This window comes from Schistocerca gregaria, chromosome X (genome assembly GCF_023897955.1).
Source record: "Schistocerca gregaria isolate iqSchGreg1 chromosome X, iqSchGreg1.2, whole genome shotgun sequence".
Classification (NCBI taxonomy): Eukaryota; Metazoa; Arthropoda; class Insecta; order Orthoptera; family Acrididae; genus Schistocerca; species Schistocerca gregaria.
Window position 1 is genome coordinate 693,935,598 of NC_064931.1, and position 19,326 is coordinate 693,954,923.

At 44.5% G+C, this 19,326-nt stretch overlaps 1 protein-coding gene across 1 annotated transcript in view; it reads left to right on the forward strand.

Annotated features, from left to right (window-relative positions):
• LOC126297694 (DNA mismatch repair protein Msh2) overlaps positions 1 to 19,326 on the forward strand; it is a 196,179-nt gene that overhangs the window by 64,844 nt on the left and 112,009 nt on the right. The gene's annotated exons all lie outside the window — the stretch shown is intronic.

Here is a 19,326-nt window from a genome sequence, read left to right on the forward strand (position 1 = left end):
TTTATGTGATTAGCCTTAATTACTCTGCAGTTGACAATTAAGTTCCTGGCGGAGGGTTAATTGAACCACCTTCAAGCTATTTCTCTACCATCCCCCTCCCCTACAACAACATCCTACATAAATACTCCGCAATTTACCATACGCCATGTGACAGACGGTGCCCTGTTCCACTACCAGTCATTTCTTTTTCTGTTCCACTCACAAGCAGAGTGAGCGAAAAATGATTGTTATATACCTCTGTACATATTTCTCATATTTTATCTTTGTGGTCCTTACATGTATGCTGTAGGCAGTAGAATCCTACTGTAGTAAACTCCAAATGCTGGTTCTCAAGTGTTCCTCGAAAAGAATGTCGCCCCCCCCCCCCCCCCCTCCAGGGACTCCTATTTGAGTTCCTGAAGCATATGTGTAACTCTTTGGTGTTGTTTGAACCTACCAGTAGCAAATTTAGCAGCCTGCATCTGAATTGCTTTGATGTCTTCATTTAATCCGACCTGGTACAGACCCCAGACTCTCGAGCAGTGTTCGAGAATAGGTTGCACAAGCACCCTATATGTAGTCTCCTTTACAGATGAACCACACCTTCCTAGAATTCTCCCAATAAATTTCATATCACTTTCCAACACTATCCCCAGATATTTAAATGACGGGACTGTGTCAAACAGGACACTTTAATGCTGTATCCAAACTTTACAAGTTTGTTTTCCTACTCATCAGCATTAACTTGCAGTTTTCTACATTTAGAGCTAGCTGCTATTCATCCCACCAACTAGAAATTTTGTCTACGTCACCTTGTACCCCTCTACTTTCACTCAGTTTTGACACCTTACCGTACACCACAGCATCATAACCAAACACCAAATTGCTGCACACCCAGTCAGGCAAATCATTTATGTATATAGATAACAGCAGCAGTCCTATCAATCCCCTGGGCTGCTGCTGACAGTAACCTTGTCTCTGATGAACACCCGCTGTCGAGGACAACACGTAGGGTTCATTAGCTTAAGAAGTCTTAGAGCCACTCGCATATCTGTCACCCTATTGCATACGCTCGTACCTTTGTTAAGAGTTTGCCGAGGGGCACTGTGTCAAATGCTTTCTGGAAATCTAGACATATGGAATCTGCCTGTTGCCCTTCATCCATAGTTTGCAGTGTATCGTGCGAGAAAAGAGCAGGCTGAGTTTCACATAAGTGATGTTTTCTAAAACCATGCTGATTTGTCGACATTCTCGGTCTAAGAAAATTTATTGTATTAGAGCTGAGAATGTGTTCAAGGATTCTGCAGAAAACCTCTGTTGGGGATATTGATTTGTGATTTTATGAGTACATCATTCTGCCCTTCTTATGTGGTGGAGTCACCTTGCTTTCTTCCAGTTGCTTGGGATGTTGCGCTGGGTGAGAGATCCACGATACATGCAGACTAGGTCAGGGGCCAATGCTGTAGAGTACTCTTTGAAAAACCAAACTTGGATTCCATCCACACCTGGTGACTTACTTGGTCCGAACTCTTTTGAGTTTTTGAGGTGTTTCTCTGTGCCAGGGATGCTTATTACTATGCCGTCCATACGGGAATTTTTTCGATGGTCAAATGATGGTATGTTTGTACAGTTGCCCTCTGTGAACAATTCTTAAACCATTAACATCCAATTCATTTTTGGTTAACATATTCTGTATTGTTTTTGAAAACTGTGTCCTGGCAACCCAATTTATGGAAATGTGAAGAAATTTTGTTCACTTGTTGCCTAAATCTAAATTTTTTGTCCATCGTCATTTGAGGACACTGGATGCTTCGTAGTCATTTTGTCATTACACTACTGACTAGGAAAAATGACAAGGGATAAAGAAACTGGCAATAATAAACTCAAAATAACATTTCAAAACTATTATTTATTTTACAGTAAGTAATATTTACAAGAGTTTTAACCCAAAAATTCTTGAAACCTGACATTTCGTTGCGGCATGATATGATATTTGGGAAAGCGTTCTATATAGAGCATAACATTACACTTCCCACAATATATTCTCAGCTTTACTTTGAAGTTCTCAATGGGCACTGTCTTTGCTTTTCACACTTCCGGATGATGTGCAGCTTTTGGTCATACCATGTACTGATAAATTACCGCTGGAAGGTGAGATAAGTTTTGTTGGTCTTCCCTTAGCTGACTTCATTTAAAGACGTTTCTTCATGTATGCTCTTGCAATCTGTGTTCTGAATTTTTTCACTGAAAGAGAAGTTCCTTCAGTGCACCTCCCGAAAGCCAAGTACACGTTCACAACAGTCATGTTCACCCTCTGTGTAAAAAGGTACCAGTACCAGGCTTTACCACCTACTGCAATGGTAAGTATCTGTATTAGCCATTTGTGAGGATCTTCTTTTATATATTCAATGCATGTGGTAATGGAACACTGACCTTTTATTTTTGGAATGAATTCTAACCTTGGATTTCGACGGTGTTAAAATTAGTTGCTAGTGTGAAACACTTGTTGTCATGCCATTTTATGGTCAAATCTTATTTCTCTCTGTCTCATCTGAACTGAAAATATCCCCTTTCTTTCTTTTTCATAACATTATCTGCTGATACAGGACACTTCCTTGTTCTGCTTTCTCTTATAGTTCCACTTGCACAGAATCCCAGTTCCTTCAGTTGGACAGGCAGGTCATGTCTAGTAAAGTAATAATCATAAAATAATTCATAACTATTCGACCCATCAATAATGGACAACATTCTCCAAGCTACTTTGGAAACCAGTGGTAGATTTGTTTTATCATTATTCTGGTCTTTCCCACAATACAGTAACAAATTGTAACAGTAGCCAATAAGGCCCAAACTTTGTATGCAAAGTGTATGCTTCAGTCTGATAAACTACTTTATATGGTGATGTCCATAGTATCCCTCAATCATTTCATCAGCTGCCAGAGTTTCCTGAAAGCCTCTCCATTTCCGATAACTTTTTACCAGAGCCTCTGCAAATGGTTTTATTTTGAAAGATTTCTCACTCTTGTTTCATTGGCTTTTCTGTTATCATTGAAATGTATTAGAGATTTCTGTTCAAGATGCCTGTTATGACTCATCACATCTTTCTCTGTTTGGACTCAAGAAATCATCCTCCTCAGACAAATAATGTCTTTCATTGGACAATTTGTGATAGCTGGTAGAGATTGAGAATGCAACAAATACAATAATTTGTTCAGGTAAAATTGAAAAATTTATTTTATTTTTACACTCCTTAGCATATTTTTCAGTTTCCTCTACAATCATGCTTAGAATCTCTTTTGAAAAGAGTTCTTCAAAAACCTGCGTGCAAGCTAGACCATACAACTTTTCTTTCAGTTCATCCAACAGACTAGAAGCTTTCTACCCTAAGTCAGGAAATGAATATTTCAGAACCTGATCACACCATTTATCTTCCTCTTTATGGGCTTTTATAAGAAGCATGAGGAGTGTCTTCGTTGTCACTCTCGTGTAAAATTTCAGTAGTACCTGCAATATTGCTCATGTATATATTTCCTAACAAGTCATCTTCAGTATTTTCCTCATCAGTCTGCCCATCTACATCTGGAGGTAGATCTACTATGTGTCTATTTCTTCAGAAAATAAGTATTCTACTGCCTCTTCAACACTTTTAAAAACATGGTGAGCCATGGCAAAGAAATCTGAAAAGACTGAAACACACAACATTTGCCACAGAAACGCCCAATGTCCTCAAACAAGGATAGCAAGCTTTGATGCACAGGGACACAAAATGGAATAAACTATTTTCACTTTCGTAAGTACTAAACAGTATCACAGTATAAAATTACACAGCAGCCAGAAAATGACAGTGATGCTGACCTTAGGTAGAATTAACCCTCAGGCTCTGCCAAAACGGTCCACTTCTGTTAAGTCTTCAACTAAATAACTGTAGCAGAGGGATATTAATGATACCTATTGTTGACGGAAGACTTACTACACAACAAAAAGAGCCCATTGTTGGTTTGGAGTAGCATACATTGCAATAGTGACAGAAAAATTGACTCCTCAATCAATGACAATTGGCACTAATGGGTTAACCATGAAATTTAATACTGTGCCTTTTGTTTTGTTATTTTCAAGTGCCACACTGGACCGGTCAACAAGTGGCTGGATGGAAGCATTAGACCCACTTAGAGATTTTACATAGGACCTGATTTTTCTCATTTCTGTGCCAGATCTTTTGCTATGGTATGGTGGGGATAGTTGTATGCTTTGTGCATACATCTTTTCACAGACCACGAATCTCTGCTAACCATTGCTGTGGTGGGTCTTTCCCGTCCTTAATCCACTTATGAGGCACACAACTATTCAGGCAACAATTTACAATCTGCTTAAACTTTGCCCCTCTACATCCATCCTACTGGAATTAAGTGATGCCAGTTCACTGTTAAAGTGAGATGCTAACAACTTCTGATCTGCTCTTCCTAGCAGAAACATTCTCCTAGCCTTCTTGACTGGTTATTGACTTTTTAACCATAGTTGCTTTAATGACATCATAATCGCTAATCCCCGAGTCTGTAATGACGTTGTTAATAAGGTCCAACCTGTTTCTAGCTACAAAGTCTAAAACATTTCCATTGCATGTGAGCTGCCAAAGTAGCTGCTAAAGAAAGTTTTCGGGAAGTGTGTTGAGAAGTATTTCATCCAACTATCCGTCAGTACCCTCTGCAGCGAATCCATAGATATCCCATTCTACACTCAGTAGGTTAAGTTCGCCTCGAAGTAGTATTGCATGTTCCCGGCATTTACGCATTACTGATTAGAGACTTCCTTTGAATGATTCTAGAACTGTTACAGTGCAACTGAGTGGCCACTAAAAACATCCAACAATTAACTTGATTTCACCTAGACTATTATACACAACTGGATGAGTTCACTGTCACTTTGACCTCAGTAGAGACAATATTTTTGCCAACTGCAATGAGAACTTCCCCTTCTATAGCCTCTGATCTGTCTTTCCAATATATGTTTCATGACTCGCTAAATATCTCAGAGCTTTTCTACTTCAGGTTTTAGCCAGCTCTAGGTCCTCAGAATAATTTGAGCGTGAGAACTTTCCTGGAGGGCAGTAAATTAGGGAACTTTGCTACAACTATTTACTGATAAAATTTTGACAGTCAAAGTGACTTTACTCTGAATGCGATCTCACTTCCTTTGCTGCATATCAACTGTCATGTGTTCGTCAGAGTACCTCGAACTGCCAGGGGTATGGTGGGTTGCTCTCTCACTGTCCTTCAAATGATCTGTCCACCTACCCGGATAGGCTTCAGGTTATCTGCCCCTTCACTCTGTGATAGTAGATACTGGTTTAGCTGACAAAAGCAGCGTTGATGAAAATCCAACTAAATACCTACCATGCAAAGGCCACAACTCCAGTCCATGGGTAGTAACTGAAAGTTAAACTATTGTCACTATCAGTCACTTGACGCCTTCCTGGGAGACAATATCCACTCATTCCAAATTAATAATGTAAGTGCAGACCAGAAGTGGCTTAAATTCAAAGCCTACAAGTCTCCCCCTCCCCTGTTTCCTTCCCCCTCCCCTGTTTCCTTCCCCCTCCCCTGTTTCCTTCCCCCTCCCCTGTTTCCTTCCCCCTCCCCTGTTTCCTTCCCCCTCCCCTGTTTCCTTCCCCCTCCCCTGTTTCGTTCCCCCTCCCCTGTTTCGTTCCCCCTCCCCTGTTTCGTTCCCCCTCCCCTGTTTCGTTCCCCCTCCCCTGTTTCGTTCCCCCTCCCCTGTTTCGTTCCCCCTCCCCTGTTTCGTTCCCCCTCCCCTGTTTCGTTCCCCCTCCCCTGTTTCGTTCCCCCTCCCCTGTTTCGTTCCCCCTCCCCTGTTTCGTTCCCCCTCCCCCGTTTCGTTCCCCCTCCCCCGTTTCGTTCCCCCTCCCCCGTTTCGTTCCCCCTCCCCCGTTTCGTTCCCCCTCCCCCGTTTCGTTCCCCCTCCCCCGTTTCGTTCCCCCTCCCCCGTTTCGTTCCCCCTCCCCCGTTTCGTTCCCCCTCCCCCATTTCGTTCCCCCTCCCCCGTTTCCTTCCCCCTCCCCCGTTTCCTTCCCCCTCCCCCGTTTCCTTCCCCCTCCCCTGTTTCTTTCCCCCTCCCCCCATCGCCTGTTTGTTTCCCCCTCCCCTCTTTAACCCTCCCCCCTCGCCTGTTTGTTTCCCCCACTTCCCCCTCCCCCGTTACCCCCCTCCCCTCTTTTCCTCTCCCTCTCTCGCACCCCTCCCCTCCCCTCTCTCCCCCTACTCTCTCTCCACCCCTCTCTCCCCCCTACTCTCTCCCCTGTCCCACTCTCTCCCCCAAAATTCTACAGAAGTGTGGGCCATATGGGGAAGGACACCTAACGTGGTGCACAATTTATCTATAGTGCCCTTAGATTCAATCTCCTGAATCTCTTATCATGGCTTTTCATCTCCATCTGTGATTCAACTATTTAGGCGAGGAAATTATCCGGGGTATGTCATCTTCTTCCATTGTCTCCTGTCCTTATTCCCCCCTATGACAATATTGGATTTCTCTGCACCCAAAATCCAGCATGGTAGCCAGTCCGTTTTGGAGGGGCCGTCATGTACCCATTTGGTGGTAGCCCCCTGACAACATGGGATCGCACTGCTGATGCCTGAGCTGTAAACTCCCTCGTACGCCAAAGAGTAGACGCTTGTCTTCTTGGGGCATCAGGACTCCTGGCAACGGCCATCTTGCCAGTTGGCCTTTGCTGTGGCTGGGTGACGCCTGTGGGGAGAGCCTGTGATCGGAGTGGGTGATATCAGAGCAGATATCCCATAATGAAGCAGACTAAATCACCTCCAGCCTCATCCTGTGGGTTACTGGCCTGTGACAAGCGGGGTGGTATTCCTGCTTCTGTCACTTCCCATAAAAGCCTCAACATGGTCCAGGGGATAATTTAGCATCGCAATCTCCTCTTGCAATCTGATTAAGGGCTCCACGCCAATTTAGAACTGTGTGGTGTTCTTTTCATCCGGCACGTATACAGGGGACCCAAAGACAAATGGGTAGCTATCGGTGCCTTCATCTTCGCCTTTGTGGGTGATTCATTGCTTGAAAAGGTAATGGTGATGGTTTACCACTGTGACCATACGTCCCTCCCCCTATGCAGTGCTTTAAGTGCTGGAAGTTTGGGTACATGTCTTCCCGTTGCACTGTCAGCTCTACATGTCGAGACTGCGGATGCCCACTCCACCCAGGTACTCCATGTGCGCCTGCTCCCACTTGCATCAGCTGTGGAGAGCACCCTTCCCCCTGCTCGCCAGACTGTCCAGTACTCCAAAAGGAGCGGAACATCATGGAGTACAGGACCCTAGACTGGTTGACACAGAGGCTACATGTAAATTTGAAAGATTACACCCCATTCGGTTGACGTTGACATATGCTACGGCTACGCCACCATCGCTGTCCCATGTGCCAGTGATTCCTCACTCTGTGCAGCAAACAGTGGGCCCTCCAGGCCACCATAACACATCTGCCCCCCGTGATAGGAGGGGGGGGGGGGGTGTAAATCTTTGTCCATTGCTCCCAAAGCACTAACTTCGAGAGCAAGGCCGCCCTTGCCCCCTCCCCCCTGCCCCAAATGCAGGGCACATCGATCGTGTCCCCCTTGCTGTAGAAGCAACAGCCTCCTCTGGCTCCTCTCATGTGGAATGGGTCCCTTGGGGCCCTCTCTCCCAAGGTCTCTACTAATGCCATGGCAGACACTTGCCAGTGGCTGAAGGAGCCGAAAGCTGCTGGACGAGGAGCTTCAAGGCCTTCCTCCGTGCCTAAAGCTGCTTCGGAGAAAACTTCCCAGCAACCTCCTAAAGAGAAGCGAGAGGGTAAGCAAACAAAGCAGTCTACTAAGGATAAGGACCCTCTGGTGTCCCCAACACCACCACATCCTCATATGCAGAATTGATAGGGAGTTGTGATCTTAGTGTTCCCTGCGGACCTGGATCTCACTGATGCCTCATCCACCATAGAAACGGCTACAAATACTCAGTTGGTGGCAGCAGGTGACCCTGAGGCATGACCTGCCTCCTTGCGTGCTTCATGCCTTCCCAGCCTCATGATAATGTCCTCTTCCAGTGGAATTGCAGTGGTTTTTTCCACCACCTGGCTGAGCTATGGCAACTCTTAAGCTTTACACTTGCCTTCTGCCTTGCCCTTCAGGAAACCTGGTTTCCCAGAAATGGAGACCCCGCGGCTATAAGGGATATTACAAGAACCATAGTGACTATAATCGAGTGTCAGGTGGAGTTTGTGTGTATGTCCTGAACTCGGTATGCAGTGAACCTGTGCTCCATCAAACCTCTCTTGAAGCTGAGGCTGTCAGGATAAGGACGAAGCAGGAGATAACTGTGTACAATCTTCTTCCAGATGATGCAGTACCCTTGAACACATTGGCTGCACTGATTGATCAACTCCCTAAACCTTTCCTATTTTTGGGAGATTTTAATGCTCGTAACCCCTTGTGGGGTGGCACCATGCTTACTGGCCGAGGCAGAGATGTCGGAAATTTACTGTCACAACTCGACATCTGCCTCTTAAATATAGGTGCCCCCACACGTTTCAGTGTGGCACATCGCACATATTCAGCCATTGATCTCTTAGTTTGCAGTCCAGTACTTCTCCCATCTATCCACTGAAGAGCACACGACAACCTGTGAGGTAGTGACCAGTTCCCCATCTTGTCACTGCCCTGGCATCAGGTCCACAGACGCCTGCCCAGATGGGCATTAAACAAGGCAGACTGGGGAACTTTAACCTCTGCTGTCACTGATTAATCTCCCTCACATGGTAACATCAATGTGATGGTTGAGCAGATGACTACAACAATCGTTTCTGCAGGAGAAAACATGATCTCTCGCTCTTTACGGTGCCCCCGATGAAAGACAGTCCCTTGGTGGTTGCCAGAAGTCGTTGAAGCAATTACGGACCATCAGCGAGCTCTATAGCAGCATAAACGGTACCCTTCCCTGGAGCACCTCATAGAGCACCTCATAGTCTTTAAACGACTCCATGCTCGTGGTCACCAATTTATCTAACAACGGAAGCAGGAGTGTTGGGAGGGACACGTCTTGACCATTGGATGCCATACGTCACCTTCCCAAGTCTGGGCAAAGATCAGATGTCTTTTTGGGTACCAGACCCCAACAGGTATTCCTGGTGTTAGCATAAATGGCGTGTTCTCTGCCAATGCAAACATGATTGTCAAACACTTTGCTGGCACCTCAGTGTCGGAGAATTATGCCCCCCCCCTCCAGCCTTTTGCATTCTCAAACTGCTGCTGGAAGGGAAAGTCCTCCCGTTCACTACATGCCAGAGTGAACCCTATAATGCCCCATTTACAGAGTGAGAGCTCCTCAGTGCCCTTGCACACTGCCCCGACACAGCTCCTGGGCCAGATCGGATCCACAGACAGATGTTTAAACATCTCCTGACTACAAGCGTGAACTTCAACCAGATCTGTTGCAATAGCATCTTTCCATTGCACTGGCAGGAGAGCACCGTCATACCAGTGTTCAAACCCGGCAAAAACCCTCTTGATGTGGATAGCTATCGACCCAGCAGCCTCACCAACATTCCTTGTAAGCTGTTGGAACGTATGGTGTGTCAGTGGTTGGGTTGGGTCCTCGAGTCATGTGGCATACTGGCTCCGTGCCACTGGTTTCCGCCTGGGTCTCTCTACCACTGATAATCTTGTGTCCCTCGAGTCTGCCATCCGAACAGCATTTTCCAGACGCCAACATCTTGCCGTCTTTTTTGATTTACGGAAAACATATGACACCACCTGGGGACATCATATCCTTGCCATATTATACGAGTGGGATCTCTGAGGCCCGCTCCCAACTTTTATCCAGAATTTCCTGTCACTTCGTACTTTCCATGTTCAAGTTGGTGCCTCCCAACCCAGTAGAATTGGGTCCCGCAGGGCTCTGTATTAAGTGTATCTTTGTTTTTAGTGGCCATTAATGGTCTAGTAGCAGGTGTAGGACCGTCTGTCTCACCCTCTCTGTATGCAGATGACGTCTGCATTTTGTACTGCTCCACCAGTACTGGAGTTGCTGAGCGGCGCCTACAGGGAGCCATCTGCAAGGCGCAGTCAAGGGCTCTATCTCATGGCTTCCCAATTTTGGCAGCAAAATCGTGTGTTACGCAGTTCTGGCAGCGTCATATCGTTCATCCGGAACCAGACCTTTACCTTACTGACAATCCCCTCACTGTAGTAGAAACATTGATTTTTAGGACTCGTTTTCACTTCCTGACTGACTTGACTTACTCACCTTTGTCAGCTTAAGGGGAAGTGCTGGCAGCACCTCAATGCCCTCCGCTGCCTCAACAACACCAACTGGGGTGCAGATCGCTCTACGCTGCTGCACCTCTACAGAGCCCTTGTTCAATCCCGCCTTGTCTATGAGAGTCTGATTTATGGTTCGGTGTCACCATCAGCGTTGCGTTTACTCGTCCCAGTGCACCACTATGGCATTAGACTAGCTATGGGAGCTTTTAGGATGAGTCATGTGACCAGGAGTCCTGGCAGAGTCTGGAGTCTCTCCATTGCAGGTCAGGCGCGTGAAACTGCTCGCCAGTTACATTGCACACATTCATAGTTCTCCTGCGCATCCAAATTACCGTCTCCTTTTCCCAGCCACGGCAGTTCATCTCCCTCATCGACTGCCCAAGTCAGGGCTTAAAATTGCAGTTCATAGCCAATCCCTTCTATCTGAACTGGAGTCCTTGCCTTTACCACCTGTAGTCAAGGTCCATTCGCGTACACATGCATGGTGTACACCTGGTCCGAGGCCTTGCCTGGACCTTTCAAATGGCCCAAAGGACTCTGTTCAACCCGCGGTTCTCTGCTGTCACTTCCTCCCGATTCTTGACATGTACCTGGGTCATGAAATGGTTTACACCAGGGGCAGGCAAACGTTGCACGCGGCTCGTGAGTGTGCAACGCTGCACGTGTGCTCCTCGCGTGCAATCGTCGACAGGGGCAGTGGCGACAGCCGGCAAATTGTGGCAGCGTAGTATTGGGCTAAGCTGCGGACGTTGATGTGAAGCCACCACTACGTAGTGAAAGTTGTATTTCAAGAACCGGAAAATGCAGAGTGAATCAAGGAAACGGAGAAGTGTAGATTTGCTATATTTTAAAAAGAAATGGGAGAATTGCTTTTTCTTTGTACAAAAATGTGAAAATTCGAAATGTTTAATATGTGGCAGTATTCTCACTGGTCAGCGGAAGTTTAGTATTGAACGCCATTATTATAAATTTTTACAAGAATGAGTACAATTTATTGTCGGTCTCTGAGTAGATGGCAAAATTGACTGAGCTTAAGAAGAGCGATCTGACAATACTAGATAAATCTGACGTAAGTTGCTGTTGTCACGAGAGATCTGTGACTTTCTTCTGTCATGTCTCTCATCTAACTGATTTAACATTTTATGGAGCACTGTTTTCCATTTTTCAGGGCGACAACTACTATAACCAAGCTGTACGTGCATGTTATGAGATTGCGCTTAATATAGCAAGAGCTGGAAAACCATTTGCTGAAGGTGGGTTTATGAAGGAGTGCATCAGTGACGCTGCTGAATTACTTTGCCCACTGGAAGCATATTAGTTTCGAGCTATCACTCTTTCTTGGCGGACTGTAAGTCGTCGTACAAGTGCCATGGCAGGGATGTTTACCATTAATTAAGGAATGCAGTGCAGGAATTTATTGCATTTTCCATCGCACTTGATCAGTCCGCAGATATTTCAGACACTGCGCAATTAGTGATTTATGTCTGCGGCATGGACACTGCTGTGCACATAAGAGGGTTTTTTAGATATGATATCTTTAAAAAGTACGACCACTGACGCGGGCATCCTAAAAGCTGTTGAAGAAGCTGTCGATTCAGCTGGCTTAAACTGGGAACGTTTGGTGTCAGTGACAACAGATGGAGCACCTGCATTGAAATGGGAACAAATGTCATTTGTTGGATTACTAAGAAAAAAGCTACAGCGTACGGAAGAATCGTACAGCATCCACTGCATTTTGCACCAAGAAGCACTCTGTGCAAAAGCAGCAAATCTGGAGGACGTCACGCAAGTGGTTATTTGTGCAGTTAATTATTTGAGATCCCACGGGCTTGCACATAATAGACAGTTTCACACGTATTTAGCTGAAATTATACAGTGACATACCGTACAATAGTGAAGTCCGCTGGCTTAGCTGCGGTAATGTACTCAAAAGAGTTTTTGAGCTGAGAATACCAATAACACAGTTTTTAAAGGACAAAGGAAGGTACGACCCCAAGTCAGAAGATCCAGAGTGGGTAGCCGACCTTGCAGTTTTAGTGGACGTTAACCGGACACATGAATGCATTGAACACACGTTTGCAAGGAGAAAATCAGCTAATTTGTGAAATGGCTGAAAAGGTGCAAGCTTTCACTAGCAAGCTTGAGCTGTGGGAACGACAACTCTCGTCAGGGAACGCAGTGCATTTCCCTACTCTGTCTATTGTGGGAGAACAGAATTGCAAAGAATATGTTTCCGTACTTAGTGCAATAAAAGAGGAATTTCTCAACCAATTTGGGGATATATCATATTTATCTGAAGCTTTTGAATGGTTCTCGAGACCATTTGCTGTTTCTGCAGATGGTATTCATCCCAATTTCCAAATGGAATTAATAGTATCTACAGTGTAATTCTCATGTGAGAGACAAGTTCCTTTTGGCAAGACATGTAACAGACTTTTACCCCGACTTTCCGCAGCAAGCATTTCCTCGTCTCCATCGTGAAGCCGCGAAGATAATGTCAATGTTTGGCTCGACATATGTTTGTGACAGATTTTTTTCTGTTATGAAAATTAATAAGTCTCGGTTAAGAGCAAACATCAGTGATGAAAATTTATGCAACTGTTTGCGTTTGTCTGTATGTATAAATTTTGTTTCAGACATGAAACGTATTGTAAACCCCACCAGTGATAGTTACATAAAATGTATCGTAGGTAATAGGTCATCTTTCAAACCATAATTTCTTTCAAGCACTCCTACTAACCTTATTCCTTCATTCAGTAAAGCTAGTTAGGAAACAAAACACATTACAGAGAAAGGAGTGGAGAGACGGTATGGTGGGGAGGGGAGAGAAGCGGGCGGCCAGCTTGCTCTGTGTGCACGCAGAAAACCTGTTAACGGCACACGTGCAAGTGCACTGCACACGTGCAGGATTCCTGCCCGCCCCCCCCCCCCCCCCCCTGCTTTACACTGACGCCTCGATGGCTGATGGTCACATTGGCTTCGCGTATGTCCGTGGAGGACATATTGAACGGCATTCTTTGCCCAATGGCTGCAATGTTTTCACTGCAGAGCTGGTAGCTATATCTTATGCTCTTGAACACATCCATTCATGCCATGGGGAGTCGTTTCTTCTGTGTGCTGACTCCTTGAGCAGCCTACAAGTTATCAACCAGTGCCACCCTCTTCATTCTTCGGTAGCGACCATCCAGGAGTCCGTCTGTGCCCTGAAACTTTCCGGTCGTTCAGTGGTGTTTGTGTGCACCCCAGGACACATCGGAATCCCAGGCAACAAACTAGCTGACAGGCTAGCCAAACAGGCTGCATGGAAACCGCTTATGGAGATCGACATTCCAATAAATGACTTGCATTCATTTATATGCTTTTTCGGCTTTGGGAGACGGAATGGCATAGTCTCAGTACGCACAACATACTGCGTGCCATTAAGGAGACTACGAATGTGTGGCAGTCCTCCATGTGTGCCTCTCACAGGGACTCTGTGGTTCTCGGTCGCCTCCACATTGGCCACGCTTGGGCGACCCATGCCTACCTCCTGCGCCGTGAAGACCCGCCTCAGTGTTGATGTGGCGCCTGGTGGACAGTGGTCCATATTCTGGTGCACTGTCCCACTTTGACTGCCGTGCAATGAAATCTTTGGTTACTGGACATGTTGCCGCTAATTTTATCTGACAATGCCTCATCGGCTTATTTAGTTTTATGTTTTATTCGTGAGGTTGGGTTTTATCATTTGTTCTAAATTTAACGCATGTTCTTTGTCTCTGTGTCCTCCACCCTAGTGCTTTTAGGGTGGAGGTTATAATGTGTTGCAGAGTGGCTGGCTTCTCCTTTTTATTCTCATGGTCAGCCAATCATAGTAATCCGTTTTGTTGTCTTAATCTCTTCTACCTGTTTCTTGCATTTCTGTGGTTTTCTTCTCCTCTTTTCTCCATTTAAGTGTTTGTTGTCAGTCTCGCTTGTTTTATTCTCACTCTTGTGGCATTGTTTTATTCGGAACAAGGGACTAATGACCTAGCAGTTTGGTCCCTTCCCACATCTTTTAAACAAACAAACAAACCAACCAACATACAGTAGAACCCTTATTTAACATTTTTCTAGGGACCAGAATTTTTTAACTTTAAATGGGGGTTTACCTTAAATCAAGGTTTCGATAGAAATCAGAGCTTTTCCAGAACTCTTTGCCTGTATTGACATGAATTGCGCGCGCGCGCCCACACACACACACACACACACACACACACACAATTTACAGAATAACAATAATAAAACAAGGTAATACCTACCCTACACACCATACTGTAATTATAACTTTTGTATCACTAATACAGTAATCAAAGATCATAGTTTCCCAGCACACTACAAAATTAAAACGTCCACAAAATACTTTCACAATTACAGTAATATAATAAATAGTGTTACTTTTCCTATATACAACACACATTTACACAACTTTCACAGTGCCTCATTTTTTGAAATACTTGTAATCAAAAATGGTAGTCTGCTTTTTAACACTGTTGGATTTTAGGTTCAAAATGTCCATCTCCAATTAACTTACTCTGTCTATAACAGGGTTGTCCACTTAAAATGCTGCGACAAATCTCCGGACAATGTCTATGCTGGCAATAGCTTCACTGACTGACTGTATTTGCAGTTGTTCATCCTTAACATCATCGTCTTCTTCGATATCTTCATCATGCTACTTTACTTCATCTTCGCAGATTTCCTCAACATCTCTGATGCATGTAGTGATGAAATCGTCGTCACAAGCCACAAATTCATCAAAAATGATGAGTAAATTGTTAGATACCTGCACCCAATCATGCATGTCCACTACTGCTTCATCACTGTCTTTGTTGCGAGTGCTCATTTAATTAAATCCAGCCTTATGAATGCAATTAGAAATGGTTTCCTTAGTTACCATTTTCCAAGCTTCTGTGAGCGTGTGCATTGCTTGCAGGAGGTTCAATTTAAGAACTTCATTCCTATCAATAAAGGCAAGTGCCTTAAGGATAAGAACTTTCTGATACTCGCTTTTCAGGCTGTGAATAATCCCTAGATCCAAGGGCTGGAGTGTGCAGGAAAGAAATGCACTTTCACATTCTGCAGAAATCCTCAGTCTGCTGGATGAGCAGGACACTTGTCCATAAAGAGAACAACCTTCCTGTTTCTAGCACCCATTCCTGCATCAAAAGCTTGCAAGAACTTTTTGAACAAGTCCACAGTCATCCAAGCACTTTTGTTGCTATAATACTTACATGGCAGCGTAGCAATGTTTGTAAAGCAACGTGGTGTGTGGAACTTTCCAATTACTATGGGATCCAGCTGGCCTCTGCCATCTGCTTTGCTGCACAAGGGAACAGTAATCCTCAGCTTGCTCATTCTTCCTCCATGGCATGCTTCTCCTTTAACACTTAAGGTTTTACAGGGCATGAGTTGGTAAAACAGGCCTGCTTCATCCACATTGTACGTATCCAAAGATTCAAAACCTTCCAAGAGGGGTACCTCTTCTTTCCAGTGTTCAATACTTTCATCACTAACTGCAGCACCCTCCCCATATACTGCCCTGCAAGTTATCCCATAGTGTTTTTTGAACCTATCCAGCCAACCATTCGAAGCTTTGAATTTTGTTAGCCCAAGTTTCCCTAATATTGTAGATGCTTTAATTTTTATCAATGCCCCATTGATTGGTAAATTTTCAGCATGTGCTCCATTGAACCACTCCGTTAGCTTAGATTCTGTTTCTTCGTACAGCGACTATTTAACATTTTTTCCTCTGCTTTGCTTTTGAACCTCACTGTGTTTCTTTATACAGAATCTTCTCCTTGTTCTTCAATATTTCTGACTATGAAGACTGTGCAAATCCCAGGTGTCAAGCCATTTCACTTACGGGTACATTTGTGTTTCTGTCCACTTCCCGAATAAAGTTCACTTTCTCCTAGGCAAATAGTTTTTCTTTTTGCTACCATAGTCAACTTAACTACAGCAATGAATGTGAGTGAGCAAACTGATATACAGCTGGATTCACCACGCAATACACAATAATACACGAACTGATGCAAACGTATGTAAACTGACACCATACTGTAATGCTGCTACGAACATACAGACTCGGATAGAGCTTGGCTGCATGCAAGCATGCAAAGTGGCATGAGTGTTAGCATGCTGTACATTGTTAGTCTTCGGCCGCAGTCGGCTAAGTTCGAATTTGCTCGTGCATGTATCGAGGAATCGATATGGAAGATTTCGATCGTATCCAATATAAATGCTGGAGTTCATAGGCTCTTAAAGCCCATAGTACACAATGCTTGCATTTGGAAGCAAAGCCTACAGAAGTTTCAAAAAATCCCGCTAGAAACTGCCGCAAGTTCTGTATAACTACAGTATTTACCTGATTGCAAGCCACCCTCGAATGCAAGCCACGCCTCAGAAATGAGACTCGGAAAAATAAATAAATTTTACCTCGATTTCAAGCCGCACTTAAAAGTGAAAGATATGGCTCATCATATGATGGATAGAGTATTAACTGGCCCTAGCTCTCAGGGGTTTGGGACACTTAAAATTACAGTTATATTGCAAAACACTGACAACAGTGAAAATTCACAATATCTATCGAAATACAGTATTCCGGATCTACACGTACATGAGCTGTGAGCAGTGATGTCGCAGGTGAGCTCGCTGCACTGCGTACCGGAACACAGTCATGATATTTCATGTTTTATTATTAACACTAGCGACTCCTTGTCACTACTTTTATACAAAGCATCATCCTCTGTGCCATCAAGCGCTTTAGAAATACAGTACTTTTTGAATGTGCAACAATCAGTTTCACTTGGGAGACATTTCCAAGATTGACTAATGCACATGCACACTTGATACAAGCTTGCACTGTTAACATGTCTTTTGTTACACACTGTGTATACATATTTTTCTACTTGTCCATAAAAGGTTTGTTTAAACAAACATCTAACAGATGCAGAATGGACGTCATCCATTCTGGATTTACAACTAAGTCAGTTTTACCCCACCCCACACCCCAACGGCTGGTGTATAGTGATCTGTGTACAAATGTAACACAAGCATACGCAGCAATCCTAGCAAGGTACCAGGATGACGTTGCCAGACAGGTCTGATCCACTCTAAAACCATGTCCTCCGTGGCCCAGCCAATTTTGTTAACACATACAATAACATCTTTAGGAAACACTTCGGACTTTGGTAAAGTCTTCCGTATGAAATGAATGGTGGCAGTTTATGGCCATCGGCTGTACAAGCCAGCATGAATTTCTGGTGCGCAGTTTGATGATGTAGCACTGAAATGTGACAAGTTTTTCCCTGTATTTTTCAGGCCCAATTGCGGCTCCCTTGAAAATCCTGGATTTTCTAACTTGCTTTTGCTTGAAATATTTCTGCAGTTACAGGTAAGCACTGTGGCTGCTTCCTCACAAAATCATTCACTAAGACTTCCAACTCACAGTGGCGGCCACGTTTTGGTCCAGAAAATACTTTTCTGTTGCTGGGACAAGCTGAAAGTTGTTAATTCTGCTGTCTCCATGTCGTACTGAAGTTAAAAATCAGACTGAAAGAAACGTTTTTGCGAGGACTGCTCTCATTAACTGGAGTTGTCCAAATGTAAAGCCACACTTGTCAAGTTTCTTCAAAACGTCTGTTTTGATGGTGTATATGTAAAGAGTTTTTTTAATTGCTATGAATATTTGAAAAATTGCTAAATTCGCTCATGATAAAAAATACCTTAACATTCATTTCTCGAGGCTAACACAACGGCTTCTGGGGCGGCTTCTAGTGGCAAAAAGCAGCAATAAAGGTCGTAAGCACTTATGGCGGTAACTAGCAGCATTTTTCAGAACTTCTTAGGCTTTGCACCTGAATGTAAACTGCAGACGGTTTTTTGGATTCATAAAACCAGATAAAAAGTGCAGCTTGCATCTGGGCCGTAAAAGCCACTAATGTATTGTTTTCAATGTTTAATATTCGTAACGCTAAATGTGGGTTTTGCCGTAATGCGAATTACATTAAATTGAATATAAAATTGCATTGCAGTTATGGAATAATTTTTGGGACTTGAAATTTCTTCCGTTAAATGCGGGTTTACGCTAAATTGGGGTCGCACAAAATGTGGGTTATACTGTAGTAACACAAATGTCATATGAAGCATAAGAAGACACAGAAAGTACATGAAACAGTGCAGTCGATATTGAACATAAGTGTTAAGTGCTCTTCACTGCCGCACAATCTAAAACACCCACAAATGACTCCTAGACTGTGAAGATGCTGCTGTACCCCTTGTCTCAATTTCAGACTCCATATACAACTGTTTGCTACTGCCCACCTCAAAATTTAAGCCAACGGACATTACTGTCCTGCATTTTCCCACCGTGTGGGTCCTAGGGTTAGAATAGGCCCGTGGCATTCCTGCCTGTCGTAAGAGGCGACTAAAAGAAGTCGTGCACATTTCGCCCTTTATGTGATGATCCGCTGTAGGGTTTGACCTCCATATTTCCAAATTTTCCTGAAGAGAGGGCCAATTGGGGAAGGGCACCTTACATGGTGCATTGTGTCCGTAGTGCGTTGAGGTCTTTAGCCCCCTTTATCATCGTCGCATTGCAGTCCTGCTCATTCTCCATCTCTTGGGCAAGGACACAGTCCTGGTTGTGGTTTCTGCCATGCACTATGCGGTGTTGCTTTCTTCGCCGATGATGACCATGGACTTCGTTGCGCCTTATATCCAGCACAGTAGCCAGTCCGTTGTGGTGGGGCCACCAGGTACCCAGTTGGTTGTAGCCCCCTGACAACACAGGGATCGCTCTGCTGATGCCTGTGCCATTAACTCCCCATGTATGCCAAGGAGTAGATGGCTATCTCCCTGGGACATCGGGACTCCTGGCAATGACCATCTTGCCAGGTGGCCCTTGCTGTGGCTGGGTGGCACTCTTGGGGAGGGCCCTTGGTTGTAGTGGGTGGCATCAGGGCGGATGACACACAGTGAAGAGTGACATATCTTCTCTTGCCATTGGC